The sequence below is a fragment of the Garra rufa genome, chromosome 1 (assembly GCF_049309525.1).
Source record: "Garra rufa chromosome 1, GarRuf1.0, whole genome shotgun sequence".
Lineage (NCBI taxonomy): Eukaryota > Metazoa > Chordata > Actinopteri > Cypriniformes > Cyprinidae > Garra > Garra rufa.
The window spans coordinates 80,599,439-80,611,014 of record NC_133361.1 but is presented as its reverse complement, the minus strand read 5'-3'; the positions used below and the strand labels follow the sequence as shown (position 1 = coordinate 80,611,014).

The following is an 11,576-nucleotide window of genomic DNA, read 5'->3' as shown; positions in this document are numbered from 1 at the left end:
CCGCTCATCAGCCTATGAACGGCTACACGTGTTTCATTCATATATTTACATTATTGTGGTTATTTGCTCTGTAATCTTGTGTCTGGTTCTTCTGTGACAATGTGTTTATGACATAAAATAAACATATCAAGTGCCTATAAACACTGTTTGAGTAGCTAGTTGTGCGAATACGAATGACAGCCTTTATCACTCTCGCCTCTCCCTGTGTTTGCGCAGAGGCCGATTTGAAATTTAGAATTTGGCAGTTGCGTGACGTCAGAACGTTCTAAATCCCATATGTGGGACTGTACTGCTCAAAGGGTTAATACCGGACAACAGGAAACAGGAACAATGGACTATTTAAACATACTCAAAGGGGAGTAGTCACTAAACAAGACAGGTGTTCACAATCCAGGATAACAAGTGGAAAGTCCAAATGCGGGCAAGGCTAAACCAAATAAACAATGAACCAAAGGGGAAGACAAAGGAACAAACCAAATCAATGGTAAAACAGGGGGAAATACATTAGGAAATACATAACACTCCAAAACAGACCACAATCCTGACATATTTGTATCTTAAAGGAAAACTCCTATAAATGCATATTCAATAAGGTCAGAGGCAAAACGAACTGCCCACGGGTTGAAATGGGTTGGACTGTCTTCCCTGTATTAGAGGGTTTTAAGTAGATGGCCCACCTATATAGCAGTCTTGTCAGAGGTATGTAGCTATCTGAGGATAGTTCACATGAATGGGTTGTTCTTGATTGGGCTGTTTCCTTCATCTAGGAGGTTTTCAGTAGACAGTCCACGTAAGGCTATAGGTCTCTTTCAGGCTCCCTATTCATGAAGTTTTTGTCAAAGATGTACGAGTCGAGGCTGGTTTTCTTTGATAAGATTCCCCCCTTGAAGTATTCCTACCTATGTTTTTGGTAGCAGGGTTAGGTTTTCTTTCCATTTTAGGGCTTTAAGTAAGAGGCCCCCTGAGGTTGACTTTTTTTTTTAATGTAGCGATGCCTCCACTCCACTCCCTTTAATCATTGTATGTTTGCCACTATTTTTTTATGCTCTCTCACCAGGTTGATAAGCATGGACCAGGGCATGGTATAGTAGGTATTTTGTTTCCCAAAGTGTCCCCTAGGGCAGGGGTTTTCAAACCTGTCCTGGAGGACCCCCAGCCCTGCACATTTTGTATGTCCACCTTTCCAGACACACCCAATTTAGTTCTTGCAGTCTCTACTAAAAATCTGATGAATCAGGTGTGCTAGATGAGGTTGACATACAAAATGTAAAAAAACAATAAGCACACAGTATGAAAAAACAGTGCGAAAAAACAAGCCAATAAGCATTTTTTACATTCTTTATTCTGACAGATTATACAGTATTAAGCAACCAAACATGACTTGAGAGAAAATCAGGAAATAGTATCTATTAGTGTTTTGAATAGTCATTGTTTAAACACATGTGACTTTAAACAATTTGTAAAGTTTGTAATCTGATCAAGTAAAGTCTTTGCTTATTTAGTCCTTTTTTGGTAATGACATGCAAATAGTGAGGGTCTGGTAATCATTGGGAAGTCCAAGTCCATGTGTCCCATGAAAGCAACACAAAACAGCAGGATCAAACAATAATCAACTGTATTGTGGAGGATTGTCTGCAGGATGCTGATGCACGGAAGGGTTGCTGATCACAGGTATCTATAAGAAAATAAGCTATATGATCAGCTAGTTTACTTATTGATTGCTTATTTACTTAATAATATCCGAAAAGTACTGCTCCTATTATATATTGCTATACACATATCCATTTTTTTGTATACCATTTTACTTTATAAACTTCTCTTACCTCTGAATGGTCAAGATCATGGTAATGGCAGTGCCTAAAGTCACAGGACAGTGGAGGGGAAACTTGTGGAACATACGGCACCTTTGGAGAAATGCACATATAGCATTTTATTTCTAATTATTGTAAAATCCCATAAAAGTGCAACAACATTGGCATACAGTTCCAGTATTACAGCTTTTGCTATTAGTAGAGACACTGCTGCTGCTAAATGCTTTTGAGAAATGCACTGACTCAGGTAATTCACATCACTTCAATCTCTGCACATTAATTACTCAAGCCTCCATCATTAGGTCAAACATGACATTTTGGAAAACTTTAATATATAATTTGTTTAATCAAAAAAAATTTTGTTCAGAATGACTTGACTAAAATGAGCATTAGAGAGAAAAGCTAAAGACTAATATATTCTTAGTTCTTGAAGATGCCTGTTTTCCAAGGAAATTATGTCCAGCAAGTCTTGTGATTTCAGGGTATTATGACTTCAAAGGTTTTAAAGGACAAGTAGCACCAATGTAACAGGGTGGAGTGGAGTTTGAGTGACAAACTAATTAATTGTTTTATACATGAGTAAATTTATCATTATAAATTGAATTTTATATAACTTAAAGTAAGCCTTTTTTTCTTCTTCAGGCGTAAAGAAATTTAAAAACATTTAAGGAATTATGGACTTCAATGGTTCCTGTGAGTTTGTACATCCAAAATGCAGTTTAAATGCAGCTTCAAAGAGATCTAAACAATCACAGCCGAGGAGTAAGGGTCTTATCTAGCGAAACGATCCATCCTTTAAAAAAATAAAATAAATGTATATACTTTTTAACGTTGAATGCTCATACTGCATATGCGTACTCTGTGTAATGTGGGTCAATACAGGTAGGGAATGTCGAAAAACTGCCTTTTCATTTTCCCCTCTAACTTCAAAATCATCCTACATTGCAGTAGAAGTACCGACCCTGTGTTTGCAAATTGAACATGCAAAGGTCAAGCACCCTTTACAAAAAAGGTAAAACAGTGATGTAGGAGAAATTTGAAGTTGAAGAATAAAATGAGATGGGAGTTTTTCTCCCAAAAAACAGTGCTTGTGTTGTGTTGAAGCCTTTTGAAGCTGCAGTGAAACTGCAGTTTGGACGTTCAAACTCACGGGCACCATTGAAGTCCAGTATAGAGATAATTCCTGAAATGTTTTTCTCAAAAAACATAATTTCTTTAAAATTGAAGAAAGAAAGGCATGAACATCTTGGATGGCAATGGGGTGAGTACATTATCTGTAATTTTTAATTCTGGAAGTGAACTACTCCTTTAAGAGAAGAAGGAGATGCATATGCTAATACTCAAAATTACTAATTTAGAAATATATGTGACCTTTATTTCAAAGTGAGGATCAGATGTGGAAAAAGGATTGAGGAACATGAGAATTAATCAAGTGCTTCAGAAAGCTTTTTAGTTTTTAGGTACTAACAATTATGAATCCTGAATCATATGCATGTGAAAGCTATTGGCATGAAAATTGATTATATGCAGTAAATACAGTAAAATATTTAGTATTGTTTATGGGTTTGTGATGAGATCTCATTTCACAAGAACTTACAATATTTAAAATGTGAAACTATTTCTAGTCAAGATGAAAAGCTGTCTTGTGATATTTGCGTGCTTGCAATTGTAACATTTTATACAATAGTTCAGTAAGCTATAAATTAATATTGTTTTAAATTTTAAATTCAATATTAGCTGTTTGGGTCAATTCTGCAAACAAAATAGTTCCAAATAAAGCCACGGCGGAACTGTTGCAAGTGATGTTTCTTTACTAAATGAATCGTCCATTTTGAACTAATAGTGAATCAATGATTCAGTGAGTTATTAGACTTGTTTAAGATGCACCATCACTGTGCAGACCAATCGGCATATTGCATTAAAGTACCGCAAGAGTAATTTAATGCTTTTCTCATTTAACACAATAATGATTTTATATGATATTTTGGGTGTAATTTCTCAGCCGTATCTGATGTGTTAGTAATTAGAAGTTTTTAAATGGTTTGACAGCCCCATTTTTTTTTATGTTAAATTTGTGGAAAGGAGAAAGTCACACATAGCTTCAATCAGAAGTTAGAAGCTCACGTACATTTCTAATGTTTCAGGATGGTCATGTGAAATCATATAGGAGAGAAACCAGTCCATTGAGTTTGTGGCAAAACCTTTACCGGGCTTAGACATTGTTCTTGTTTTTAACTGCATATGCTAATTCATTCAATATTGTCTCTTGAGGTAATTGTGCAATCACATTCCTTGTTTTGTTTCATGGGGACATAAAATCCACTAAATAGTAGCAATAACCCATATAGTCAGTTAATCTTGTGAGATGATTAACATTGCTTTAACTTTTGAAGAAAATGTGCCCGGTGATCAACAAAAATCTATCTGTTCACGTAAATCATTTGGGATACAGCTTCACCTACAGCATACAGTAAGTGAGTATAAGTGTTTTTTATGCATCTTTGCAAATCACCTTTTTTAATTATGTGCTAGATAGCAAATTCCGTGGCTAAACATTACAGCTCGTCACCCCATGGAAGAGAGGGACTGGGTAGGCAGAACTCCTTGGCCTTTTTTAAGGCAAATGCAAAAGAATGGGTCACTCTAAAAAGGCCTGATTTTTGACGCGGTTAAATGGGTGTTTTTCACACTGCAAAATTTTACCCAAAATATAGTACAGACTTCTCATTGAGACCCTAAAGAATCATATCAACTTGATGACCCCTTTAATATCTGGAAACGCAATGTGTTTAAAGTTCACTTCATCAACATTTACATAATTTCCAATGTTTTTGTGTACAGATGTTTATAGCACAATAATTTTATGTTAAAAACGTGAACGTTTGACCATTTGAAAGTGAAGAATTTAATAAATAAATATGTGTAACATAACTTAGTGTTTGTTGCTTATTATCAAGACATCCATAAGTAACTATTTCCATTACATATCAGAGGGTTTCAGTTCATTAAAAGGTTTGTGAACCTCCATCTTGACGCATTACTAACCTGGGTGCAACAGCTGTAGCTGACTTTACAGGCATATGCTGACAGACAGATGGAGATGATAAACTCAAGCAAGGCGAATATGAGCAACACAGTTCCGATTCCCCAGAAGAGAATCTGAGATGAAAATCAACAAATAATATTAAAATAATTGACAATTAGTACTCACATAGGTACACTGGCTGCTTAATGTATAAAATCAATGCCTTCTTAAATGATTAATGATCAGTAATAGTAAGAGATGTGATGTTGGGGAGAAAAAGACTGGACAGATGAGAGCAGATTAAGAATTTACTTTCGACAAGTGTACTGACCACCAAGGTTATTTTCGTAAACGAAAACTAAAACTAAGACGAAAACTATTGATCAAAAAACATTTTCGTAAACTGAAATAAAATAAAAATGTCAAAATAAATGAATAACTAGAACGAAACGAAACTAACAACTTTTATTGAAAAACTAATTGAAATAAAATAATAATTATCAAAAATAAATAATCGTTTTCGTAATCATTATGTTCTCACCCCATGGGGCGGAAAAATAAAGGCTGCGATATGAACAGCACCTGAATTAAATCTAGGCTACTGCATCAGTTTTTATTGATGTATTTTATTACATTTACATTTACATTTATTCATTTAGCCGACGCTTTTATCCAAAGCGACTTACAATTGGGAATACAACAAGTGATTCATCCTAAGGAGGCAGATCAACATAGGAAGTGTTCAAAAATACCATATATCAGGCGTTGTTAGAAGAGTGCAGGCTAGAAGGAGAAGATCAAGAAAGAGAGGAAAAACAGGCTAGAAGGGAGGATTTTTTTTTTTTTTTTTTTTTTTTTTTTTTTATTGAGTCAGATAGTGTCGAAAAAGATGGGTTTTCAGCAGTCGTTTGAAAGCTGTTAAGGAGTCTGCATTCCGGATAGGGGTGGGAAGATCATTCCACCAGGCAGGAACGTTGAACGAGAATGTTCTGGACAGTGATTTAATACCTCTCTGTGGTGGTACAATGAGGCGTCTTTCACTAGAGGATCTCAGTCTTCTGGAAGGAGTGTAGATGTGTAGTAGTGAATGGAGGTAGGCAGGTGATGATCCGGTGGCTGTCCTATAGGCCAGCATCAGTGTCTTGAATTTGATGCGTGCTGTAACCGGTAGCCAGTGCAGGGATATGAAGAGAGGTGTAACATGGGCCTTTTTGGGCTCGTTGAAGACCAGTCGTGCTGCTGCATTCTGAATCATTTGTAGAGGCTTGATTGTACATGCTGGAAGACCAGCTAAAAGAGCATTGCAGTAGTCCAGCCTGGAAATGACCAGGGCCTGGACGAGGAGTTGTGTAGCATGCTCTGTTAGGAAGGGCCTGATCTTTCTGATGTTGTACAATGCAAACCTGCAAGATCGAGCGGTCTTAGCTATGTGGTCTTTAAAAGTCAGTTGGTTGTCAAAGATAACACCCAGATTTCTGGCTGAAGTTGATGGGGTAATTGTTGATGAACCTAACTGGATGGAGAAGTCATGCTGTAGAGATGGAGTGGCAGGAAAGATAAGGAGTTCCGTCTTTGCTAGATTGAGCTGTAGATGGTGTTCCTTCATCCATGCAGAGATATCCGCTAGGCAACCTGAGATCCGTACAGCTACCGATGGATCGTCTGGTTTGAAAGAAAGATAGAGCTGTGTGTCATCAGCATAGCAATGGTAGGAGAAGCCATGTGCCTGTATGATGGGGCCCAGAGATGTAGTGTATATGGAGAAGAGGAGAGGTCCAAGAACTGAACCCTGAGGAACCCCAGTGACCAGTTGATGAGTTTTGGATACCTCGCCTCCCCAGGCCACTCTGAAAGACCTACCAGAGAGGTAGGATTTGAACCAGCGAAGTGAAGTCCCTGTAATACCCAGCATTGAGAGGGTGGACAGGAGGATCTGGTGATTCACAGTGTCAAAAGCTGCAGATAGGTCCAGCAAGATGAGTACCGATGATTTGGACTCAGCTTTTGCCGTCCGCAAAGCTTCAGTGACAGACAGTAGCGCAGTCTCAGTTGAATGGCCGCTTCTGAACCCTGATTGGTTAGAGTCCAGTAGATTGTTCTGTGAGAGGAATAAGGATAGCTGGTTGAAAACAGCCCGTTCCAGTGTTTTTGCTATGAATGGAAGGAGGGAGACAGGTCTGTAGTTGTCTATGAGTGAGGAGTTAAGTGTAGGTTTTTTGAGCAGTGGGGTTACCCGGGCCTGCTTAAATGTAGTGGGAAAAGTGCCTGTGAGAAGAGATGTGTTGATGATGTGTGTGAGCGCCGGTAGGATTGTAGGGGAGATTGCTTGGAGAAGGTGTGAGGGGATAGGATCTAAAGGACATGTCGTCGGATGGCTGGAGAGGAAAAGTTTGGTTACTTCTGCCTCTGAGCAAGGACAGAAGGAGAAGTGGGGGGTTCCAGCCGTGATTGTGGTCAATTTTAGTTCCTGTATGTGTGGAGCTGAGAACTTATTATTGATCGATGTAGTTTTGTCTGTAAAAAATGTGGCGAAATCATCAGCTGTTATAGAAGTTGTGGGAGGTGGTGGAGGGGGACAAAGCAGTGTATTAAATGTTTTGAAAAGGTTGCGTGCGTCCGGGGAATTGTTGATCCTGTTGTGGAAGTATGAAGATTTGGCTGTATGTACTTGGGTAGCGAAAGATGAGAGCATAGACCGATACATACTGAGGTCGGATGGATCCTTAGATTTGTGCCATTTTCTCTCAGCTGCCCTAAGTTTGGAACGATGCTCACGAAGAACATCGGATAACCAAGGGGTTGTCGGAGCAGATCGTGCTGGCCTGGAGGAGAGAGGGCATATAGCATCTAGACAGGAGGTAAGAGTGGAGCATAAGGTGTCAGTTGCTGCATTAGTGTCCAGGGATGAGAAGTGAGTAGGAGAGGGAAGGGAGGAGGATACTAAAGAAGAAAGATGGGAGTGTGAGAGAGAGCGTAGGTTTCTTCTAAAAGTAACAGGTAGAGGGGTTAGGAGTGCACAAGTAGCAAGATGTAGGTCAAATGTAATGAAGAAGTGGTCAGAGATGTGTAGGGGTTTGACCACAATATTGTCTGAAATACAATTTCGCATGTAAATGAGATCAAGTTGGTTGCCAGATTTATGAGTGCATGTAGTGATAACACGTTGTAGATCAAATGAAGCTAGAAGTGAATTGAAGTCAGCAGCATAGGGTTTGTCGAGGTGAATGTTGAGGTCCCCAAAGACTAGAAGTGGGCTGCCATCCTCTGGAAACGAGGACAGCAGCCCATCCAGCTCTTCTAAGAAGATGCCAAGTTGAGTAGGAGGGCGGTAGATTACCACAATGTGGAGTTCGATAGGAGATGTTACAGTGATTGTATGAGATTCAAATGAACTATAATTGCATAGAGGAGAATGGGTTGAGTATTTCCAGTTGTTAGAAATAAGAAGTCCCGTCCCCCCACCCCTTCCAGTCTGACGAGGGGTGTGAGAGAAGGAAAAGTTATTAGAAAGAGCAGCTGGGGTTGCAGAGTCTTCTGGACGAATCCAGGTCTCAGTCAAGCCTAGAATGCTCAAACCAGATTGCACAGAAAATGCTGAAATGAAGTCAGATTTGTTGACAGCTGATTGACAGTTCCAGAGTCCAACCGTGAAAGAGAAAGGTTCAGTGGAAGAAGTGTCGATAGGACGCAGGTTAGAAATATTGCGTCGACGTGTGCGTGTGATATTAGAGCGGTGTGAAGAGACCACTGGAATGAGTTGGAAACACATGATAGAGGAGGACAGAAAGAAGAGTGAAATAAAGGAGAGGAGTACTTAAGTGCGTTGTCGGTGTCGTTGCTCGGAGAAGTCGCGCAGGAAAAGTCGCAGTCTTTACTCTCGTCGGTCTTCACGCGAGGAGGCTGAACGCTTCCGCTGACGCTTCAGCGTCAGCTGTTCTGACGCAGTTAAATAGACAACCAAACAGTGCTTCAATGATAAAAGCTAGGGACGCCTCCTAGGCTCAGTGAGCCGCGAATGTCTCGCCCGCACGCAAAATGGCTCAATCGAAACTCAAAAAGCAACAGCTTCGCACTTGTAATAGCTCCAGAAGGGAACGATATGACAAAAACAAAAGCTTCCCTTGGCCGTACGCTCAGTTATCAATTTTAATGATTGCAATAAAAACTAGAATTTAAAGCAAAAACAATCGCAGGACAAATAACAGAAGAACACTCCTTTTCTAACAGTGAATAGATGTAAATAAAACAAACGAATAATTAAATAGAACAACAGAGTACTTTAAGAAGCAGCTCAAAATTAATATTAACGAATAAGTGAATAGAAACTACAGAGTGCGTTTTAGAAGCAGCTCAAATTTAATATTAACCAATAAGTAAATAGAAACTACAGAGTGCGTTTTAGAAGCAGCTCAAATTTAATATTAACCAATAAGTAAATAGAAACTACAGAGTGCGTTTTAGAAGCAGCTCAAATTTAATATTAACCAATAAGTAAATAGAAACTACAGAGTGCGTTTTAGAAGCAGCTCAAATGTAATATTAACCAATAAGTAAATAGAAACTACAGAGTGCGTTTTAGAAGCAGCTCAAATTTAATATTAACCAATAAGTAAATAGAAACTACAGAGTGCGTTTTAGAAGCAGCTCAAATTTAATATTAACCAATAAGTAAATAGAAACTACAGAGTGCGTTTTAGAAGCAGCTCAAATTTAATATTAACCAATAAGTAAATAGAAACTACAGAGTGCGTTTTAGAAGCAGCTCAAATTTAATATTAACGAATAAGTGAATAGAAACTACAGAGTGCTTAAGAGAACAGCGGCTTAAAATTAATACTTAGGAATAAGTAATTAAACAGAAACGACAAAGTGCTTTTAGCAACAACTCTAAGTAACGACCGCCTAGTGAAATAGTATTAAAGTAGACACTTACGCGCCGTCGTTCTTTCTCGTCTGAGGACTGAACTCACTTTCCCGCAGTATGGAAAGTAAGCAAACTATTTAAGCAGTATTCTCGCTAGCCACGCCTCCTAGGCTCAGTGAGCCGCGAATGTCTCGCCCGCACGCAAAATGGCTCAATCGAAACTCAAAAAGCAACAGCTTCGCACTTGTAATAGCTCCAGAAGGGAACGATATGACAAAAACAAAAGCTTCCCTTGGCCGTACGCTCAGTTATCAATTTTAATGATTGCAATAAAAACTAGAATTTAAAGCAAAAACAATCGCAGGACAAATAACAGAAGAACACTCCTTTTCTAACAGTGAATAGATGTAAATAAAACAAACGAATAATTAAATAGAACAACAGAGTACTTTAAGAAGCAGCTCAAAATTAATATTAACGAATAAGTGAATAGAAACTACAGAGTGCGTTTTAGAAGCAGCTCAAATTTAATATTAACCAATAAGTAAATAGAAACTACAGAGTGCGTTTTAGAAGCAGCTCAAATTTAATATTAACCAATAAGTAAATAGAAACTACAGAGTGCGTTTTAGAAGCAGCTCAAATTTAATATTAACCAATAAGTAAATAGAAACTACAGAGTGCGTTTTAGAAGCAGCTCAAATGTAATATTAACCAATAAGTAAATAGAAACTACAGAGTGCGTTTTAGAAGCAGCTCAAATTTAATATTAACCAATAAGTAAATAGAAACTACAGAGTGCGTTTTAGAAGCAGCTCAAATTTAATATTAACCAATAAGTAAATAGAAACTACAGAGTGCGTTTTAGAAGCAGCTCAAATTTAATATTAACCAATAAGTAAATAGAAACTACAGAGTGCGTTTTAGAAGCAGCTCAAATTTAATATTAACGAATAAGTGAATAGAAACTACAGAGTGCTTAAGAGAACAGCGGCTTAAAATTAATACTTAGGAATAAGTAATTAAACAGAAACGACAAAGTGCTTTTAGCAACAACTCTAAGTAACGACCGCCTAGTGAAATAGTATTAAAGTAGACACTTACGCGCCGTCGTTCTTTCTCGTCTGAGGACTGAACTCACTTTCCCGCAGTATGGAAAGTAAGCAAACTATTTAAGCAGTATTCTCGCTAGCCACGCCTCCTAGGCTCAGTGAGCCGCGAATGTCTCGCCCGCACGCAAAATGGCTCAATCGAAACTCAAAAAGCAACAGCTTCGCACTTGTAATAGCTCCAGAAGGGAACGATATGACAAAAACAAAAGCTTCCCTTGGCCGTACGCTCAGTTATCAATTTTTATGATTGCAATAAAAACTAGAATTTAAAGCAAAAACAATCGCAGGACAAATAACAGAAGAACACTCCTTTTCTAACAGTGAATAGATGTAAATAAAACAAACGAATAATTAAATAGAACAACAGAGTACTTTAAGAAGCAGCTCAAAATTAATATTAACGAATAAGTGAATAGAAACTACAGAGTGCGTTTTAGAAGCAGCTCAAATTTAATATTAACCAATAAGTAAATAGAAACTACAGAGTGCGTTTTAGAAGCAGCTCAAATTTAATATTAACCAATAAGTAAATAGAAACTACAGAGTGCGTTTTAGAAGCAGCTCAAATTTAATATTAACCAATAAGTAAATAGAAACTACAGAGTGCGTTTTAGAAGCAGCTCAAATGTAATATTAACCAATAAGTAAATAGAAACTACAGAGTGCGTTTTAGAAGCAGCTCAAATTTAATATTAACCAATAAGTAAATAGAAACTACAGAGTGCGTTTTAGAAGCAGCTCAAATTTAATATTAACCAATAAGT

The 11,576-nt window shown here is 38.0% G+C and overlaps 1 long non-coding RNA gene across 1 annotated transcript; it reads right to left on the bottom strand.

Moving 5' to 3' along the window:
- Positions 1 to 1,324: 1,324 nt before the first annotated feature.
- LOC141326573 (uncharacterized) lies at positions 1,325 to 1,906 on the bottom strand. Its single transcript, XR_012353934.1, has 2 exons — positions 1,824 to 1,906; positions 1,325 to 1,675 (listed from the first exon to the last, which is right to left on the bottom strand). It is a non-coding gene; the product is annotated as an uncharacterized lncRNA (long non-coding RNA).
- Between the last annotated feature and the right edge of the window lie 9,670 nt (positions 1,907 to 11,576).